Here is a 9848-nt window from a genome sequence, read left to right on the forward strand (position 1 = left end):
AAGAGCGAGGGCGTGTGGAGGCTCAGCTCCGAAAGCACAAGGGCCCACGTTCAGCAATTTCGCCTTCTTCATCCCTGTGTCCCTTGGCCCCCAACACAAACCCGGCACATCGTTAGCCCCCACTAATGAGTCACCCCTCTGGGATTCTGCACCGGTGGTTCCCTCTGCTGGGGATACACCCTTCTCCCACCCTGACCACCGGCCAACTCCTAAACTCATGTCAGGGGTGCCTCCTCCTTCTCCTCCCTGTCTCTTGAATGATACCTAGAATCTTTTCCCCACCTGCCCCCCACCCGTCCTTTGGGTCAGTCAGGACCTTTTGTGTGCAAGCGACAGAAAACAAGCTCAACTGCTTTCAGCCAAAAATGGGAAATGTAGCGCCTCACAAAACTATAAAGCCCAAGGGTGTCTGCTTTCAGGTACAGCTGGCTCCAGGCGTTCAAACCCTATCCAGCTCCATGTTCTCTCTCGGGCAGCCTCTTCCTTGTAATGTCTTCTGACGCCTCAGGCTCTCTCTCCCTGACCCTCAATCCAATGGGAGAATTGCACCTTCACAAATAATTGCCAGCAACCAAAGTCCCAGGATTGAGCTTCACAGGCCAGGCTCAGGTACATGCCCACCCCTGGGCTAATCACTGGAGCCAGACCTGGTCGTGCACCCCTTCCTAGAAACAGGGTTGTGGGGCATCCCACCCAAACCTCAGGGACTGTCATGGGGGAAGAGGAGTTTCTCCAGCAGGAAACTGGGATGCTACTACCTGAAAATGAGAAAGGGCTACGCACCTGTTCATAAACTTCCCACCTTCTCCTGGCAAACCCTCGCTCATCCCAGCATGCTGTGTGACCTCAGGCCAACCCCTTCCCCTCTCTGGCCCTCACGTTCCTCCTCTGGAAAATGGGCAGGAGGCCGTATGAATTCCAACATTCCAGAATTCTGGGACAGCTTCCAGAACTGGCGGCTGCTCCCTAAATCCCAGGAACCTTCCGGTACTTCTGAGGACGGAAGCAGAGCGTCAGCCAGAGCCGCCCCTGGCCCCCTAGCCTGGGAACATACTTAGAAGATGACAATTGGGCTCCCTTCGGCCGAAATTCCACTCCTGTGGCGGTTCTGCCAAGGAAAACAAGCCCAAGAACCAGGCATTAAAGGTGAGCGTGTTTGATGAGTTTTAAGATGACAAATTATTTACACAGGTGTGGGAACCATCCCCTTGCACCCTTGGTTTCTTTTCTCTCTCTTCCTCCCCTTTCCAAATTCTTTCCCCCAAGGGTGCTAACAGACATGCCAAGGGAGGGGTGGCTGGTCGTGGGGATCTGCCCAAAGAGAGCCCAGCAACCCGAGGCAACAGGGGAGGGGGCAGAGAGGCAGCCGAGAGAGCTCTGCTCTCCCTCGCCCTCCTTGCTCTCAAACCCCATCACCTGGGGAGATGCGAAGTGAGGTCCTGGGAATGTCAAAGCTACCTGAGTCCTTCTAGAGAATGATGCCTAGTCTATCCTTAGTTAACAAGGGGGGTGGGGGGAGAAGTTCACAGGGTCACACAGCCAATAGCTGCCCTTGCAGTTAGCAAGGAGGGAGGTGGAGGAAGTGATTGTTTTGTAAGCACCTACTGTGTGCCTGACAGTGAGCTGAGCGCTGGGAATACCTGGTTAATGAAGCAGACAGAATCCCTGCCCTGGTGGAGCTGAGAAGGAAACAAACAAGGTAAATAATGAGTTGCATTCATAGATGCTTTAAGAAAATAACACAGGGTGGGGTGCCTGGGTGGCTCAATCAGTTAAGCAGCCGACTTCGGCTCAGGTCATGATCTTGCAGTCTGTGAGTTCAAGCCCCATGCCGGGCTCTGTGCTGGCAGCTCGGAGCCTGGAGCCTGCTTCTGATTCTGTGTCTCCCTCTCTCTCTGCCCCTCCTCTCCTCCCTCTCTCTCTCTCTCTCTCTCTCTCTCTCTCTCTGTGTCTCTCTCAAAAATAAACATTAAAAGAAAAACAGGGTGAGGGGTTGGGGGGAATCTCTAGGTTGAGGAGATGACATTTGACCAAAGAAAGATGAGAAGGAGTCAGTCATTAAGGAAGGACATTCCAGGCAGATGGCATTGCACATGCAAAGGCCCTGAGGTTGGAAGTGCCTTGAGTGCTCAAGGAACAGTGAGGCCAGTATGGCCAGTGCAAGGAGGGGAGGGGAGATGGCTTAGAGGTGGGCTCCATGCTTTTTGCCTCAGAAAAACCCTCAAAGTGGCTTCGATCACTCTCTTTTTACCGAGGAGGTAACTGGGATCCAGAGAAAGGCAGTAACTTGCCCAGGGTCACAGAGCAGAGCCAGATCTCTCAGCTCCTTCCATCTGGCCCGAAGCCCATGCTCCTGTGCTTCTGAGAGGTGAGAGGGCAGGAATAAGGAGCGTCCAGGACTTACAAGCTTCTCACCTACAGCCTGGCCCTCGGGGGCCTGGGGGTAGGCCCTGTGCTTCCTGGGAAGAAAAGTGGCGGCTGATTAGGGCTGCTGAGTAATGAGGGTACAACAGGCTCCCAGGCCACAATGAGTTCTGCCTCAGTTTACCCACCTGTAAAGAAAATGGGTTTAATAACATGTCTGCCTCCAGTGCCAACTTCAGAGAGGTGCTCTGAGGGTTAATTACTGCCTGGCAACCCCGGAGCCTTGATGAAAGGCGGCAGGAAGTGGGCACTATTAACCTGGGCAGGTAATTACTCCCAGCCTGGGGGAGGACGGAGAGGGGTCGCACCTGGTGCTGATTCAACCCCAGGCTCCTTTCCAGATGTGTAGGGCCCAACATGCCATCCCCTGCACCGGAGGTGGGGCATTAGGGGGCTGTTGGGGCTGAGCGGTCACAAGCCACACGGGCTGGGGTTCAATCACATCTCTGCCGATCCCCTGGAGGGGAGACGTGGGCAATGCTTCTCCCCACTCGGGGCCTCAGTCTCTTCATCTGTACGATGGGGATAAGAACCTGGCCTATCCCACAGGGACTGTATTATTTCTCACACGCACACAGACGCTATGAAATCTGCCCATTTCATCCCCCCACCCCCACCCCCACTGCCTCAGTTGGAGAGAAAAAGTGACAAATCAGGCCACAGCTACCCATGCATGCTGTCAGTCATCCTGGCCTCCATGACCTGAGCGAAATGGTGAAGGACTTTTCTAGGGAGAAATGATTTTTAAAACACGCTCGGCTCATGTTGCCCCACCCCCCACGTGGGCCCCATTATCAGGCTCCGACCGCCCCCTGCCCTGGAAGCCCACCCCTTCTCTCCTCCCTCTCTTGTGGCTCCCGGTCTTGATCTAGCCCCCACCCCCACCCCACCACCAACACACACATACACACACGCACGTCCTTCTCTTGGTCCAGCTGTAAACACAGAGCCTAGTCCCTGGGGACCCCTAGAAGTTTCTTTCCGTACAGGGCTCAGCCCTGGGCTAGGGAGGGGGAGCGAGGACAGATACTGAAGCTGGAGCCCCTCCTCCTTCTTTTAATCCCTCCAGGAGGCAGCATCATGCCCATCTCACAGGTGGGGACACTGAGGCCCTGAGATGCAAATGCCAAAGCCCTGAGCTAGCAGGAGGCAGGGAGGCTCACACTCAGGTCTGACCCAGGTCCTCGGCTTCCCCGTGGCCACCTGACCCAAGCCCTCTGGGCTTCGCCCCCACCTAAGGGAGGGAGTCAGAGTCCCAGCGGCCCTGGCCCTCCATGGCAATCCTGGGATGGAAAGAGGCCAGGTCCTTGTTAGAGGCTGGGACTGTCGCTGCCCCCGCGGGTATGGGTCGGGGCCCAGGCGGCACCACGCTTAGGAAGAGCTGTGGGTTCCGAGAGCTGCTCCAGGGCTCAGGGCGCGTGGCCACCTTACCAAGCTCCCTTTGTACCCCTCCCCCCACCCCCCTCCTCCAGCCACACCGGCCTAGCTGATCCCCAAACACGTCCTGATTCCCATCGCCTAGCCTTCGGGCCTGGAACGCTGTCCCCTCAGACCTTCCCACACTGGCTTCTTCCCTTTGTTCCGGTCTCTGGTCCAATGTCCCCTCCTCAGAGGGGACTTCCCAGCCTCTGTCCTTCACACCCTGCGTTATTTCCTCCAGAGCCCTGACCACTCTGAGAGAATCTCAAACTCCTGATTCCCTCAATGACAATACAGGCTCCGTGAGAACAGAGGGGTTTTTGTCCGTTTGGCTCACTGTCGGATCTCCAGGACCCGGCAGGGCACCCGGAACACGGTGGTGTTCAGCAAACGAAGAAGTGTTTAAAAGAGAAGTGTAATTCACTTCACGGGGCGGGGGGAGAGGGGAGTTCCGGGGGAGATGTCACCCGAAGGACTGGATCATCCCTCCAGGGTCTTGAAGACTGTCACCAAGAACAGCATCATAAAAACGATCCTGTTTTTATCAGGCGCTGTGCACAGACCTCACCCAGCCCTCTCGGCCACCCCATGAGGCCAGTCCTGTGATCATCCCGTTCTCCAGAATGCAGCTCAGGGAGGTAAGGGACTCGCTCCAGGCCACCATGACCACCACCACCTCCCCCCCCCCGGCCCTCCCCACCCCACGATTCCTGGCATAGCCCAGAGAGGTTGAGTGTCCTGTCTGACGCCCCCCAGCTGGGCAGCAGCCTGGAGGGGTGGCCCCTGGCCCCCTCGCAGCCACTGGCCCTGCCCGCAGGGAGAGGGAGCCGGCAGGTTGGCGGCTGTCCTGTCCCAGGGACGCTGGGCAGCCAGGAGTTTCTCTCTCCGGACTTACTGTACATGATTCAGCGCCAGCCCCAGTTGTGAAATCTGGGAATCTTGTGGGCAAGGCCAGGCCCGGGGGATGGCTGTCTGGGAAAAAGAGGCCGGGAAGGGGTTAAGGGGGGCGGCGGGCCCTTCCCCGGGGAGGCACTAGGCCAGGCCAGCAGAGAGCCATTAGCACTGGGCTGGCCACCTCCTGCGGCCAGTCTCTGACATCACAGCTGCGTCAGCACAGCCTGCCCCAGCCCCCCACTTCCTTCCCTCCCTCAGCCCGCATCCCCAGCCTCCCCGGCCTCACTGTTCTCTCTGGAAAAAAGGGCAGCACCCAACCCTGCCTCCTGGGAGGGAAGGCTGGACCGGGAGAGGGAGGTGACGAATCTGGCTTTGCATGCAGGAGGCGCTTAATAAATGATAGGTGGGATGAGCTAGACCTGAGCTAGACAGAGCAGGCGGGAAGCTGTGACACCCACTGTAAAGAAGAGAGGGAGGGTTCAAGAAGGGCGGGGCCTGCCCAAGTTCACCCAGCCCCACGGTCACAGTCACTTGCCATGTTAACACGACTGTGTGAATCTCCCTCCGCTTCCCCCCCCCCCCCCGCCCCGCTTCTCATTGAAAGCACGAGTACCCCTCGTCACCCCACTGGGTAGCAGCGAATGTCCGGAGGCTGGGATTCTCTTCCTCCTCTCATTTATTTTGTTAAGTTTGATTACACCAAATGGATATTTGTTTGACTAGAGGGACAACACAAAGATTTCCGAGGGACTATTCATAGATCAGTGGTGACTTATGGTACTGAATTAAATAAATCCTGCATTTGAAATCTTTGAAAAAGTCACCGAGCGCATTCCCTGCCCCAGGCACCGTTTACACATATTAGACTCACTTAACCCTCAAGAAAAGTCTGTGAGGGCAGCTGTGCTATTTAGTCCACCTCACAGAGGGGGAAACTGAGGCACAGGGAGGCAAGTGACAGGCTTGAGGCCAAGAGCTGGCAAATAGCAGTGATAATAATAATTAAAACAAACAAAATAATAATAATAATAATAACTGGCACTGATAAGGTGCTTAATCCACATGCTAGGTATATTATTTACATCATCTCCCTGGCTTCTCTTACCACCCGAGGAGGTGAATACTCTTATTCTCCCCTTTCATAGAAGAGGAAACCAAGGGGTCGACTTGCCCAGATAGCACAGCTACCCAGAGTCAGGATTTGAACCCAAGCCCTCTGGCCTCTGTCCCTACCCAGGCACAGAGCTGGACACACGGTGAGTGCTCAGGTAACTCAAGGACATTCAGGTTGGAGATGCCCAGGGCTGCCTAAGGCATCCCTCCCCCAAGATATCCCTGGCATCAGCTCAGACCCATCCTGCGTGGGCCTGCGTAGCTGGGAAGAAATGTGACCTTACACCTTTTCCAGGATGCCACGACTCCCACTGCGACAGCCCCCAAATTCACAGACACCATCGTTTGAACCACCTCTGAGAAGGTTCATTATCCTCCCCATTTTATAGGGCAGGAATACCAAGGCCCAGAGAGGGCATGTGACTTGCCCCGAGTCACGCAGCAGACATATGGAACACAGCCTGGCTTTCACCTCCCGCACCTGCCCTTATCTGGCAGAGGCCCTGGAGGGTGCTTGAGGAGGAACGAGATGAAAGCTGGCCCCCTCCTGCCCGTCTTTGGGAACCTCTCTCATTTTCCTAATGAGGCTCAGCTGCACACGAGCTAGGTCGCCAAGAGGGGCAGGAAGGGAACTGCGCAGCAAGGGAAAGGAGAGACAGCTCCGGGAGCAGCGGAGGAAGAATACGTACCTAGTTAGGTTGGGGTGGAAAGGTTGGGGGGCTAGGGAAGGGGAGTGTTGAGGCCCGGGTCAAGTAATAGGGGCCTTGAATGTCATGCTAAGGAGCTTGGGGCTTTATCCAGGGGCAATGGGAAGCCATGAAGGCATTGGGAGGAACATGATCACTAAACAGAGGGCCGACCACTACAGTCACTTCCCCTCTGTTTTTCCTGCGTCCACCCTGGCCTCTGCTGGCCATTCTCTACTTGCAGTCAGAAGAATCCTGTGAAAACCCAAGTCAGGCATGTCCCCCCTCTGCTGAGAACCCTCTATGGCTCCCACCTCATGCAGAGAAAAAGCCAAAGTCCTTACAATGACCCACAAGGCCCTACGCGTTCTGCCCCCATCCCCTCGCTGCCCTCACCTCCTCCCACTCTCCCTCCCTCCCTGTGCTCCAGCCCTACCAGCCTCCTCCTTGCTGCACCCCACCTCAGAGCCTTTGCACTGGCTGTCCCCTCTGCCTGGAAAACCCTTTCCCTGGCGGCACCCTCCCTCACCTCCTACAGATTGTTGCCCCGATGTCACCTGCTCAGTGAGGCTGTCCCTGACCCACCTATTTAAATCCCCAGAATGCCCCGCCTCCTTTTCTGGCTTTATTTCTTTCTGTAGCACTGCTTATTTCAAATATAACACAGTTTATTTATCTCGTGTACTGTTTGCTAACCCCACAGAAGTGCGAACTCCATGGGGACAGCGACATTGACGGTCTTGTGTCTTGCTGTGTCCCAGTGCCTGACATCAGGAAGTGCTCAGTGAATAGTCATGGACTGAATGAATTCTTTTTGTCCCTCAGAATAATTTGGTGAGGACAACCTTCACTGCGGGGTCCAGCTAGAGAAGTGACTTACCCAAGGCCATCCAACTCATAAGTGGCAGGTTGATATGGCCCCAAAGTCTTTGATTTTTCCCCTCTATTCTCGGCCGCCCCTCTGGCATTGAGGCCCCGCATCAGCCACATTACTGCTACTGGGCGTGTCCTTGGCTCCCTCTTAATCGGGAGGCTCAGAGAGGTAAAGTGACTTGCCCAAGGTCACACAGCAACTAAGGGTGTGAATTCAGGTTTTTCCACGTCTGTGTTTTAGGTACTTTCTGCTACAGCAGCTCTGTGTCTCTCCCCTCCTCCTTGCCTCTTTTCGGCCAATGCAGTCGCAGCTGAAATATGAGGCCGCGTGCAGCCTTCACATCCCCAGGCTTGGCCCCCGCCGCCACCCTGGCTGGGTCGAAGGCACAGCGCCTGGTCCCACATGCCTCAGGGATGAGCTACGGGGAGTGTGACCAGGCCCAGCTGACACATCTCAGAGCAGATGTGGGTCGGCCTCCCACGGGTCCAGCTGGCCCCAGCCAAGTCTCAGCCCATCCCCCACCCCCTACCCCCAGGGCGTGGTGCCGGGCCTTGTGGGGCAAAGGGGGGAAGAGAACAGTGGCTCCGAGAAGTCCACGTGAGGCACAGAATAGGCAGCTCAGAGCTGGAACCAGGCCAGGGTCCTGGTGGTATGGGAGAACACGAGACTGGCTCGCGTTGAGAATGCACTGCCACCAGGGGCCAGCGGGGATTTTAAATCAAGAAGGCAGGTCAGGGTCCGACAACCAATAGTTACGCTTCCTTGACCTCAGTTTTGGAGAGACAAGAAGGAGCGGTGGGGACTGTGGCACACGCCCTAAGCTGAGTTTGGCCCCTTGGGAATGAGGACCCCAGGCAATCAGATCTTCAGACCCTCTGATTTTCCAAGGGGAGCTGGAAACAGATTCTTAGAACACATCTACACATTTTTTAATGACTCCGTTCATTAAAAAATTCTCTGTGGGCCAAACAAAGCCCACCCGAGGGCCAGGTTCAGCCCCCTGGGCCTGCAGTCTGCACCCCGGGCCCAGCCTAATAGGGCGGCCGGGGAAGCTCCTAATCACAGCCCAATCGTGAGTCAGGATCTGGGGCCCGGACCGAGGCCAGGACCTCGAGCCAGCTGCTCTGAGGTACTTCGGAGAAGGTTCCTGTCATCTGGCCCCCTCCTCCACCCCGTGGGGGGATGAGCCTCCCCCTCCCGCCCACCCCGCTCCAGCTGGCTGTGGGGGGAAGGAGCCTGGGCGGGACTAAGGTCTCCTTTCCCACGTGGGACACAGCTGTGGATATGTCTGCCAGGCAGATCCTAATTTCCCTCTCCCGTCCCCCATGTCCCTGCAGCACCAGGAAGGAGGCGACTCCTTCTTGTGCACTGAACCGTCCCCCACAGCCCTGCCTTCACAGCAGCTCGTGTCCCTGCCCCACCCCTTGTGCTCCAAAAGTTACAGGCCTCCACAGGCATCACTGAGTCTTTACCACGTCCCTTCGTGACCAATTTCCAGATGAGGAAACTGAGACTCGGCGGGAGAATGTCTGGACCAGGGCCCTCCAGCAAGCACACAGAGGACCTGCTCTCAAACACAGGCCTCACACACTTGACCATGGGAACCTCACCCCGGTCTCTTGCTGCTAGAACCCAGCCCAGGCTCGTGGCTCGGCCCCAGTGCATTTTTCTGGTTTATCTGACAAGCACCCAGGCCCTAGGCCCGGTGCCGGATATTTAGAAATGAACAAGTATCGGGGTGCCTGGGTGGCTCAGTCGGTTAAGCACCAGACTCCATTTCGGCTCAGGTCATGATCTCACGATTTGTGAGTTTGAGCCCTGCATCGGGCTCTGTGCCGACAGTGCAGAGCCTGCTTGGGATTCTCTCTCTCCTCTCTCTCTGCCCCTCTCCTGATGATGCTCGCTCTCTCTCTCTCTCCCTCTCTCTCTCTCAAAATAAATAAATAAACCTAAAAACAAAAAAGAAATGAACAAATAGGATTTGTCTCAGGATCCCCCCACCATGTTTGTTGAATGAATATTTCATTCACTCCCTGGGAATCTCGTTTTCCCAAAAGCCATGGCCCCTGTCTACATCGCATGTCTCTGACCCAGGCCTGCATGTTTCCCAGATGCCTGCTCCTGGATGGCCTCCAGGCAACCTCCAAATCACCCAGAGTGAACTCAGCAGCTTCCCCCAACAGCTCCTCTGCCCCCGTTTCCCTTCTCATAGGAGCCCCCCACCATCTGCCCGAGGGCCAAAGCCAGAAGCCCAAGCATCACCCAAAATGCCTCCCCTCCACGCTCCCAGCTCCATTGGTCACCAAGGCCAGGGAGTCTCATCCTCAACGTCCTTCAACACTTGCCTCCTCACTGGCTGCCCCGTGTTGGCACTCTCTCATCCCCAAATCCGGCTTCCCACAGAGGGCACATTCCCCATTTCCTGCAGCTGTCAGATG

The 9848-nt window shown here is 56.3% G+C and overlaps 1 long non-coding RNA gene across 1 annotated transcript; it reads left to right on the plus strand.

Annotated features, from left to right (window-relative positions):
• Nucleotides 1-990: 990 nt before the first annotated feature.
• LOC107179239 lies at nt 991-9087 on the plus strand. The gene is made up of 4 exons (XR_001509814.2): nt 991-1146; nt 1620-1699; nt 4392-4481; nt 8909-9087. It is a non-coding gene; the product is annotated as an uncharacterized LOC107179239 (long non-coding RNA).
• Nucleotides 9088-9848: the final 761 nt, after the last annotated feature.

This window comes from Panthera tigris, chromosome A3 (assembly GCF_018350195.1).
Source record: "Panthera tigris isolate Pti1 chromosome A3, P.tigris_Pti1_mat1.1, whole genome shotgun sequence".
NCBI lineage: Eukaryota > Metazoa > Chordata > Mammalia > Carnivora > Felidae > Panthera > Panthera tigris.